This window comes from Camelus dromedarius, chromosome 31 (assembly GCF_036321535.1).
Source record: "Camelus dromedarius isolate mCamDro1 chromosome 31, mCamDro1.pat, whole genome shotgun sequence".
In the NCBI taxonomy this organism is placed as follows: Eukaryota; Metazoa; Chordata; class Mammalia; order Artiodactyla; family Camelidae; genus Camelus; species Camelus dromedarius.
The window spans coordinates 5,597,742-5,609,209 of NC_087466.1; the positions used below are offsets into that span (position 1 = coordinate 5,597,742).

The 11,468-nt window shown below is 58.9% G+C and overlaps 1 long non-coding RNA gene across 1 annotated transcript; it reads right to left on the minus strand.

Moving 5' to 3' along the window:
• Positions 1–1,163: 1,163 nt before the first annotated feature.
• Positions 1,164–10,230, minus strand: LOC135319733 (uncharacterized). The gene is made up of 4 exons (XR_010378557.1): positions 9,768–10,230; positions 5,193–5,332; positions 2,803–3,141; positions 1,164–2,215 (listed from the first exon to the last, which is right to left on the minus strand). It is a non-coding gene; the product is annotated as an uncharacterized LOC135319733 (long non-coding RNA).
• Positions 10,231–11,468: the final 1,238 nt, after the last annotated feature.

The window sequence follows — 11,468 nt, forward strand, 5'->3', positions numbered from 1 at the left end:
CCGAATTATTTATCTGGCTTCAATCATCTAGCCCAAACTTTACCCTTCTCCAGGTGTGAGCTGCTGCCTCCACCTGCCACCATGTGGCCTGGGTACAGCCTGTGTTTGCATACCTCCAGGGCCGGGGAGCTCATTCCCCACTCCCAAGGCAGGACCAGCAGTTGCCTATTCCCTGGGCTCTGGCTTTGTGCTTCAAGATCTCCCCTGTGCTGAGATGAGGCACTGAGGGCCCACAAAAGGAGCACCTGCTTGTCACCTGGAAGTTGGACAGGGCTGTTCTGTGAGCAGCTCATCAGAGTGATGCCACCCCCCCCCCATCATGGTGGGGACATTGTATAAGGATGGCATCGTGAGCCTGTGGTCAGAGGGCACTGTGGTAGGGAGAGCTGAGAGACTGGCAGGGGGTGTCGGGGCTGGGCTTTTAGAGGCGTGCTTACAGCCCCTCATTCCAGAATTCAGCTGTGCAGGTTGGCCTGGCACTGAGACACTGGGTCGTGAAACAGGTGAGTTTTGACAAGGGGAATGTAGGAGAGGCCCAGACTGGAGGTGCTGCCCAAGGACAGGCTGGTCTTGCAGAAGCCCCTCCTCCCCTGGCCACTACCAGTTCCAAAGGGAACTGGGCTATAATCTTTTGGAGTCCCCAAGGTTGGGGGACTACGCTGGGGCAGGCCCAGGGAGGGGAGGGGACATCCTTTTGGCAGGTGGAGCAACTTCTTTCTGAGCTGCTGAGTTAGTTCTGTGGCCCTGGCCTGGCCGGCCCCTGCTCAAGGGCCCGCTAATAGGCCTCTGTGGCCCGAAGTGCCCCGGTCTTGTTGAGCCTAAGTGATGATAAAATCGACAGCAGTTTAATTGGTGATTTTAATCCTGGACAGAGCAGTAATGGCGTTACTAATTGGATCATTAGAGATTTGTGCTTTATGGCTATGTAATTAGAGGCGCTATGGGGGGCTGGGGTGAAGTGGGGGGCCATGCAGGGCCAGGGGCAGGAGCAGCAGGCAGGGCCCCTTGCTGGGCTGGGTCACCGCTGGGACCTCCTGCCCTTCTGTGAGCTCCTCCCCTGGGGCAGCCGAGTGAGGGGGGCCCCAGCCAGGGTCTACACGTGCCCCTCTCAGACCTGGGATCCATAGGAAGGGGCCTTGGAGATCATAACACGAGGGGTCCTCTAAGCTCAAACTCAGTTTCTACAGAAAGATGTAGAGCAGCTCCCTCCAGCCCAGCCCTTCCCTGTGCTCACACGGGATCACTGGGCTCTGGATAATCATGTATCCCCATTTTAGAATAGAAAGAGGTCTTAAGTCTTCTCGCCCTGCTCAGTTCTCAGATGGGAAACTGAGGCCCAGGGAGGGAAGGGGACATCCTTGTGTGTGCTCCACGTGCATCTCATCTGTGCATCTGAGACTCACCAGCCCTGAACACCAACATTTGACACACACAGCTGCCATTCTGCACCTATGTGAGGGGCACACAAGCTGACCCTCTGGAGCATGGAAAGGGGCTGAAGGGGGCCCAGCCCCACCCCAGGGATGCGGGGCAGACATTGTGAAGTGCCTGAAGTAGGGGACGGGCCAGGGTGGAATGTCCTTTGGACTGAGTTCACGAAAGGCTAGGACTATCTGGCACTCAATAAATATTTACTGGATTAATTAATAAAGGAAAGAAAGAAAGAAAAAAGGGAGGGAGGAAGGACAGACAGACCATGGAAAGAAGGCCTCTATCCTATGCCCCTTCCAATGGTCCCCTAAACTATCACTGGTCACTCTCCTAGCAAAGACATGGTCCCCTCACAGCCTTCCAATGGCCTCCACCATCTTCTGAGGGAGCACCAAAGTCACAGGAGACCAATGTACCTCTCTGCTCACCTTTCTGCCCCCACCTCCTCCTCCAGCTGCCTTACCTGGCAGGGGGCCAGGCACACTCCTGCCTCAGGGCCTTTGCCCTTGCTGTGTTGTCTACCAGGAATTCTCTCCCCCTAGACATCTTCATCCTTCACTCCTTCAGGTCTTTACTCAAAAGTCACCTTCTTATAGGCTTTCCTTGGCCTTGCTTGCTTAAAAAAACCACACACACACACACACACTCACACACACACAAAACATAAACCACACCTGTTCTCCCACTGCCGTGCCTTGTTGTCCTGGTTTGCACTTTCCACAACGTAACACACTGTAGACTTTCTTTTTTTGTCTGGTGCTGGATTTTGTTCACTGCTGCATCCCTAGTATGGTGACACAGAGGATATGCTCATACATACTTGTGGAATGAATGAATAAAGGAATGAATGAATGAATGGAGAACTGGAGGGTCCCCAGAGGCAGCCCTGGGAGGTGAGGGCAGGTTGTGGGGGTGTATGCGGGTTGAAGGGGTCAGGAGGCTGACGTGGGCTGGAGTGGTGACTGAGACCCCCTAACTGTGAGCCTTTCCCTCTGGCTCCCACTCCCCCAGCATTGCCCCATGGGAGAGCACCCCAGTGACCTACATCAACAAATTATTCGGCGGGTGGGGGCCAGGGAGATAAAAATCTCTGTCCTATTATCAAGTGCTTCACCTCGGTGCCCTCCCCTCGTGCGGCCATCAGCCTGACCTATGTGCCCCTTCAGCCAGGTCACCCCATGGCCTCCAACTGCCTCCTCTGTGCTCCCCCCACAAGAAGTGGCTGCCTCTGGGGTGGGCTTTGGGAATCCTCTGCTGGCCCTAGCTCCCTGTTCACAGGCAGGAGGCAGTGCCGAAATCCCACCGTCAGCACTGAGGTGGGGCCCACCCGGGCAGGCGTGGGGCCCAGAGCTCTCGGCAGCGCAAGCCCACCTGCTTTGCCGGGCTGCCTCAGGCTTCGTCGGGTGATGTATGGCCCACTGGCCCTGCCAGGAAGCGACAGCAGATGGATGGGCAGTGCCGAGGGGTGGGCTCAGAGCCAGGAGCGGGAGCGGGGATGGGGAGGTGCCTGGCTCTGGAGAAAGACATTCCCGGAACGCCATCCTCCCTGGCCACGGGCAGGATGGGGCGAGATGGAGGGAGTTGTCCTGGGCACGGCTCCCACACTGTGGTCCTTGGAGTGGGAAAGGGCAGGGAGCTGGGAGGCTCTTGGTTCCTCGTGGTATCTCTCTAAGCCTCAGTTTTCTCATCCATAAAATGGCAATGAAGCAGCTGTGGGAGACAGCAGGGAAGATCGTCTGAGAGAATGCTTACCAAGCACAGCCTCCAGACTCAGGGCTGCTCCGGCTCTTAACCCCAACACTGTTAGGCCTGGTGCTGGGCCAGGGAGGGGCTGTCCCTAAAAGCCTGCTCCCTCCTCACTATGTCTCCTCACCTAGTCCCCTCCCCCACCTTCTTGGCTCCTGGCCTTGGGGAGAATCGCACAGATGGAAATGAACAAAACCTTGGCAAATTTCTAGTTCAGCCTCCCACCCATTTTCCAGATGGGAAAACTGAGGTCTTGCGGGAGGCCAGGACCAGCCCAAGATCTTGTGGGAGGGCTTGGGAGACCCCTGGTGGTGATTCCTGTAAGAAGCTGCCTCTCCGCAGGGAGGGTGGGGCATGAGGGGCTGGTGCAGCTGCCCAGCAGGTGGGGAAGGACAGGCAGGACGGGGCTGGGCACAAAGAACAGGGCGGGAGGGCTGGTGCAGTTGCTGCGGTCGAGTCAGGATGCGCCAGACGCCTCTGTGGGATCTGTCTGCGTCCAAGGAGACCAGGACACTGGGCGGACGGACAACATGTCCTTGCTGGCTGGGCCTGGAGGAGGGCTGGGGAGTGGGGGGGTCATTCTGGGAATCAGGGCTGCCTGTGGGGCCAGGCAGTATCTCCTGGCATCTGATCACCTGTCCTGCTCCCCAGAGGAGCCAGGACCCCACGTGGGGTTCCCGACAGCTGTAGGCACCGATGTAGGTAAACAGGTCTGGTGGACACGTGAGGGGGTGAGGGCATGCGTGTGTGCACACGTGTGTGCAGGGCCAATATGTGTGTGCAAGGGTCTGAGCACCTGGGCCCCTAGAACCCAGGGCTGTGTGTGCAGGGCACTTCGCACTTGTGGGCCTCTCCACAGGCGTGGATGAGACGTGAGAGGTGGGTGTGGAGAGAGACAGGTGCTCACTCAACACCCACCAGGCCCCACACAAGCTCGGCCGCAGTTTCAGTCCAAAGGAACAGGGTGCTCCCCCTGTTGTCAAATGGGGAAACTGAGGGCAGCAGCCTGCCTAAGGCCCCTGGGGTTCCTGCCTGTAAATCCAGGAAAGCCACCCCTGCCCCATCCTCCTCACAAGGTGGGGCTCAGACAAGAAAGCGTCCGCCCTCCCCCCAAGGTCAGAGGTGGGTTTGACCCTGAGGAAAAATGCTCTGTAGCAGATCCCGCAGCATCCTGGAGTGAGTCTTGCTTTGGACCTGTTCTCCTGAGTAGGGACAGGACATGGCGCTGAAGCCCAGGGCTGGATGCAGCCTTTGCGGTCACTGGGGGAGCCCTCTGCTGCTAACTCAGGGTGGAGTGGTTGACGGCTGGGACCCTTGCAGAGGAGGGAGGCCCCGCTGGAGGGCTGGGTCCCCTCTCTGAGCCTCTGTTTCCTCACCTGTGGAACAGAGAGCCCCTCCTCCTCCTGGGTTTCTGCTGGAGGACTGGAGACTCAAGGTCATCTCAGGGACTAGGCAGTGGTCCCTCCAGGCTCTCCTCGGGGGCTGGGAGGGGAGATGAGCTCGGGGCGGGGGGAGGAGGGGGGCCGAGGGATCTGAGGCTGGGAGGCAGGCCTTCCAGTTCAGTTAGTGAAGGGATTTGTCATTTTAATGATGTGATATTTCTTGCCTGGCTCCTGTCCATGGCAGCACGAAGGGGACAGCTGCCTCCCCAAGTGAGGCGGTGCCGATGGGGGCTGCCCTCGGACTCCCTCGCCCTGCCAGGCCGAGGCTGGGCTCGAAACTTGGATGCCAGGGTTCAGGGGGCTAGCGGCTCCCACACAACCTCACCCCCCACCCAGTTCTGCCTCTCCCTCTCTGTGTGACCTTGGGTGAGTCCCGCCTCATCTCTGAGGCTTGGTTTCCTCATCAGTGGGGCTAATGCCATCGTCCTCCTGGCTTCCACCACTGACGGCTGTCAGCTCCAGAGTCTTTAGCATTCCTCCCCTTCACTGCCTCAGTCATCCCTGTTGAGGCTGCCTGTCTCACTGATGGCCCTTTGTACAAGCCGCTCCCTCCGCCTTGGTCAGACCCTTTACCTTGGTCCTCGCTCTGGTCAGAGGCCTCCTCCGGCTCTCACAGCTGCTATTTGCCCCGAGACCACACGTGTCACACTGGAGGGTGACAGCAGGTTTCCCAGTCTGTCTTGCTTGCTCTGTGCTCCAGCACATAGTAGGCCCTGGATAAATATGTGTGTGTTGAATGACTGAATGAGGGGCCTCAGAGCCACCCTCCTGACCCCAGAGCAGAGCTGCAATGATGCGGGTGGGGGCTGCAGAGAGGGTGGCCCGGCGGGTGGCCCATCCATCAGCCTGGCGCTGCGCCTGACCAGATGGAGCCGAGCCCCTGGGGAGGTGGAGGAGGAAGAGATCCATCACCCAACGGTCAGTCAGCGGGGTGTGGGCGTGTCACACCTGCCCTCCACAGGACCCTCATCCATCAGGCTGTCCTGGGGATGCTGGGCTGGGGGGAGCAGGCAGCAGCCCCTCTGCCAGGCTCTGCGGGGCAGGAACCTGCAGGAAGTCTGCGGCTCTCTCCCACAGAGGAAATTGAGGCCTGGAGGAGGGCAGCAGAAGTAAAAAGTGGGGACTAAGGAGCCAGAACAATCTATGTTTGAGTGACGGCTCTGGGCCTCACTCATGTGACCCTGGGCAAGACTCTGGCCTCTGTTACCCAGTGTCCTCATCTGTAAAACGGAGACACAGCAGTGCCCCCTCACCTAGAAGAGGATTCACAGAGATGAGGCGCTGTGCCTGCCTTGTGGCCCCCAGCCCCCCGCGGAGGAGGAGGAGGAGGAGGAGGATCCAGCGGCGGTGGCTTTGAGAGGCAGAGCCAGAATGGCTAATTGTCTGGGCTGTCACGGGGAAGGAGACGTTGATGGATGCTCCTCTGGGCCAGAGGGGCTGGGGGAGGGGGTGGCTGAGTGATGACCAGGCCTCACGGTGATTACAGCTCAGCTGACCCGATCAGCGGGCCAGGGGAACATCTTGGCCTGGCCTCGCTCCCAGCCCCCACCTGGTTTGCTGGGAAGTCACTGCCTCCCTCCTCCTCCTCCTCAGCATTTTAATTATCAAAACGAATGCTTTCTGAGCCATCATTTCACCTGAATTGCACAATGGCCTAGGGAGTGGGGTGAGATCCTCAGGCCTCATTCCACGGCTGGGGGGCACTGAGACACATTCACTTACTCAGCAGTGAGGTGCTGAGCACCCACTCTGGGCCAGACTCTGTGCTGGGCCCTGGGGAATCAGACAAGAAAGCTTTGGCCCCTGCTTGCCCCCGGCACCCTGGAAGTTACAGGACTGATTTTTGCATCCAACATGATGGATACCGGGAATGGGGTGGGACGGCATCCTGGTGTGTGCTCCCCGGCAGCTACGGCACTCTTGGTCCCCAGTGCGATGTTGCACTCAAAGTGTCTTCTCATTTAGTCATCCGAGGCAGAAATGGTGACCCTGTTTTCCAGCTTCGAAAACTGGAGCTCAAAGGGGTGACCTGGCTCGCTTGGGGCCCCCCAGCTGTTAGGAGGAGGCGGGAGGTGCTCACATCTGCACTCAGGACTTAAGCTCTCTCCACGCAGCCAAGGCCACACCACTGCCGCCCACGGACAGGCTCAAGGAGGAGCTGCCTGGTGGGGGTTCCGGGAATGAACCCCATGCACCCCGGCAACTCCAAGCCCAACCCGGCATCCACAGTTCCTCCCCCATCATTGGGGTGAGGGCCAGGACCCGGATCTCCCCTCCCAGAATCGAACCCCATTCCTGACAGCCCTTTCCACACCTGTCTGCCCCGGGGCTTGTCCCCACTGTTGAGCCCCACTTAGAGGGCCGATGGCCACACCCAGGTCACGTGAGGGCGGGACTTCTGTCCCACAGGCTCTGAGCTGGGTCTGTGGAGGGGCTCTCCTGGGATGCTGAGGAGCAGAACAGTCCAGGCAGAGGTCAGACAGGCTCACGCCCCAGCTCCAAGAAGTCACGTGGCCTCTCTGAGCCTCTCTCTCCTCCTGCCCCACGTGGGAGTGATGGTGATGGCACATGGTTCTCATGGGGCCTCAAGGTGCAGCCAGGACCAGAGTGGGAGCCATGGCCATGACTGTGCTTGGTGTGTCGTGTGGTGACTGTGGCCCTGCTGGGACAGCTGGGGATCAGAGACAGATCAGGTATGCCAAGGCCAACCCAGATCACTGTGGTTATTTCATCCTCCTTGGGCCTGGCCAGAGCAGGTGCTCAGGGGACATTGCGGCCCTGACCCCAGGCAGATTGGGTAGGTGCTGGGGTTGGGGGCTGGGCCTGCTCCCCCAGGCCAGGCAGTGAGGCTGGACCGGCTGGGAGGAGCTGAGGGGCTGGGTGGAGTGCTCTGCTTGGCCTGTGCCCACCTACCTTGTGGAGCAGAACCAGCTCTAATGAAGTGGGCTAGCCCCAGGCCAGCACTGATTTCACGACTCAGTGGCCACTTCCCAGCTGGTAAATGTCACTGGAGAGAGTAGCTGTGGTACCTGGCATGGACCCAGTCTCGGGTGGGGACGGGCAGGCTGCGGAGGGGCCAGGGATGCCTGTGGAATGCTGATGCCGGCCCAGGGCTCTCAGATCCTTCAAATGCCCCTCCACGTCCCGAGGGGCTGTGCCCAGGCACCTGCAGCTGTCACTCACTCAGGGACATTTGCAGCCGCCGTCCCTCTCCTGCTGTCCACCCATGAGGGATCAAGCCCCAGGGCAGGGAGGGTTCCCTCTGACTGGCTACATCCTGCCCTGCTCTTCATGGGCTACAATTCAGGGTGGTCTGGAGAGGGGCACAGCTGCCCGGGGCCCAGGAGCGAGAGGCAGAGCTGTGGGAGAATCCCTCCCAGCCCACGACGGCCCCGGCTGCCCCGAGCCATCTCCCCCGATCCCTGAGCCAGGACAAACTAATAGTGAAGTAACCACGCAGCGGCAGTCCTCATTTAATAAACCCTCACGGCGGCAGGTACTGGCTCAGAACCCGGTATCCATAATCCTATTCAACCCTCACGATGACCTCGAGGTTGGGTTGGCTGGGATCTGACTCCATCCTCATCCTGGGAGGAGGAGGTGGGACTCCAGAGGCGAAGCCCCTTTCTCTGAGCAGCACTGCCCTCCAGCCCTGCAGTGCCGCCCCAGTCCTCCTGGGACACTTTCTCTGCCTGACTCCCTACCTCAGAGGGGATGGGGCCCAGCCCCACCTATTTGTCCCACATCGTCCTCCCTTTCCCCATCTCCTGGGATTGCCAGGAAGCAGGAGGTGGGGTGGGGGTGGCCTGGGGTGGGGGGTGTTGCTTTTCTAAGGTTCATCGTGAGACTCTCTGCCTCCCTCAGCTTCCCGGCCCAGGGGAGCCAGAGGGAGGGAGCAGGGATTCACGTCCATTCCAGGTTTGAACTTGGGGGAGGAGCTGGACCTCCTGGAAGACTGAAAGGCAAGAGGGGCCAAGGGGTGTGTGTGTCCTGGCACACTGTTCCCTCCCATCCTCCTCTTTTTTCTCTCCTTCTAGATCCTCCATCTCCAGGTCTGAGACCTAACAACCAAAATCCGCCCAACTACACCTATCCTAGACGCAACATTTCCTGGGTGCAAACACTCTTAAGTTGCATCCATGACAGGACGCAAGGGTGGCTGATGCCAGTCCAGCAGCCAAGAGGGTCAGGCCCACCTGTAATGCTGTGACTCTCACATCGTGACCCCAGGGCCCCTCAGCCCAGCAGGAGCCATCCCTGAGTTATCTGCATCTCCAGGCCCCCTTCTGGGCTTAAGGAGCACTTCCAGGTAAGGCCCTTCTCCCTGAGCGCTGCTTTGTTGGGCCTCTGCCACCAGTCTGGACGGGCCACAGCAGAGCTTGGCAAATGGGGGTGCCGCGGTGGGGGCTGCCCCTTGAGCCTGATGGCCTCCTGGAGGGGGGGTGTGGGGGAGGGGGCGTAGCTCACAAACAAGACTTGTGGGGAACATGCCCGTTCCAGCTAGAGCTGTTCCTTGCTCCCTCTTCTCGGCGTTTCCAGGGACCTTCCTACGTGGGGCAGGGAGTCCTGGCATTCCCCGCCGCTCTCCCCTTTTCCCGGGAAAAGAGGGGGGAGGAGAGAAAAGCCGTATTAATAAAAGAATAAGATGCTGCGACGAACTCGCAGCGTGTGCAGCTCAGAATAGCAATGTGCTTTCTCAAGGCAAACAGAACTCCCCAGGTGTTAATGCAAATTCACTCCAGTTAAGATGAAAGAGGGTTGTTTCCCCCTTTGCCGGCTAATATGAAGGACTTAATAGATTCTGCCTCAGGAACTCGGCCGGGAGCGGAAGGCTGGGGGAGGGACGCAGGCGTGAGCAAAGAAGTGGGGGTCCCCGCGGGTTTTAGGGCAGAGCAACTGTCACAGCAGGCCTGGCCTGATGTGCACTCATGCTGTCTCAGCCGCTGTCCGAGCTGGCGGGAGCTGGAACCGCTGCTGGGAGGAGGCGATGGGAGAGCCCAGGTGGCGGTGCCAGCCCCCTGCCCTGGTGCCTACAGCCCCTCACAGTAACTCCGGGGCTGGACCACAATTGCTACTCCCCAGTTTGTGCCAGGGGAAGGTGGGGCTGGGAGAGAGGATAGGGTGAGGCTGGCTGGCCCTGCAGGGTACCTGGTTCAAGTCCAGCTGTGCCAGGGCTGTCCCCATGGGATCCTGGATCTGTCTTTTTTCGGCTCTCAGGAGGGTGAAACTTGCTTGACTAGGCCTGGGGAGACCAGCCTGAGGAATTTGAGAAACATGACATTGGTGGATGGCTGGGACTGGAAGGGGCCTCCGATCCTCTGACCCTCTGAAGCCCAGGACATGGGAGCCCGGAGGGTAGAAGGGACCTACTCAAGGCCACACAGCTGGAAGTGGGAAGCTGGAGGGACCAGGATCTAAGGCCTGCTCTCCTGAAGCCCAGGCTGGACCCTGAGATGCCGGAGGGTTGGGGGACAGTCAGCCTGGGTGGCTCTGCCAGCCACAGGCCCCTTCCTCCCATGGGGGGAGCCCTTCTCCAGCCCAGACAATTCCAGACCACTCAGATTTTGCACACATGTGTCCCTCAGAATTATCCCCCAGTGGAAATTATGCAGAGGGCCAAGCTGGGGGTGTGTGGGGAGGTACATCCAGCGGCAGGTGTGTGCCGGGCCCTAGGAAGGTATCTCTGGATGAAGGAAGACTTCAGGGAGGTCCAGAGGAGGGTGGGCGGGGGTGAGGTGTCCCCATCGGTCTACTTCCCGCGTCTGGATTTAACTCCTCTCTCCGGGTAAATGGCACAGCAGGTGCCTGCAACCAGACACCTCCGCAGCCTTCTTCACTTTTGTTTACTGACTTAATTCCTTCAGATCAAAGGCTACGCCTTCCTCCCAGAGCAGGCAGGCGGGGGAATTTCATTATTTATATTAGAAATGGGCAAGACTCCACGGGGACTTCTTCCTTATGCCTGATAAGAGAAAATTAGGTCACTGCTGTGCCCATCGCCCCCCCATCCAAGTGTCTGCAGTGGGTTTTCACGGTCTGGGTACCCACAGGCTCACGGAACTGCTCCAGGTGCAGAGCAGAGGGCTGCCCACAGAGCCACTCTCCCACCCTGAGACTCCAGTAAATTATTGACCGGAGCAGCAGGTATTAATGTGACAAAACCAGAACATCCTTTCCAGGCAGTCCCAGCCTGGGTTATCTGTCATCTCCCGGGCACTGCAGCTGGCACTGTGCAAACACAGTGAGGACAAACAGGCCTGATACAGGTCATTAAGCCCCTGGTGCAGGTGGAGGGATGGGGCCCAGGTGGGGGCCACAGGTGGGCCTGGTCTCTCTGAGCTGGGGCTCTCCCTGGGTCACCACTGCTCTTTTCTCTGCATCCTCCTGCACCACCCCCCTCCCCAAAGGAAGAAAGGGTCACCTGCCCCAAATGGCACTGTGCTTAGAGCTTTCTAGGCATTATTAATCCCTGTGAAACCCTATAAAACTCCCCTTTTAGATGAGGAAACTGCAGTGCCCAAAGCTAAGGTAACTTCCCAAGGTCACATGGCCGCTAAGGGACCAAGCAGAGATTTGAAACCAGGTCTTCCTGAGTTCCAAGTCAGGGGCCCTGAGCCCCTCGACTATGTGGTTTCCTTAGCCCTCTGCACAGCTGGGTGTGAAGCAAAGATTTCATTTTTCTCCGTGATCACTACTTCTATCACTTGTGAATAATGGCAATGCTGCTACACATTCTCATCCCTTTTTCCTTAGACATCTGAGCACTCTTTGCATCTCTTCTTCATGTTATCCTGACAACATCTCAGAGGTACCCAAAGGCGTCCCCGCCAACCCTCTTTATAGAGCGAG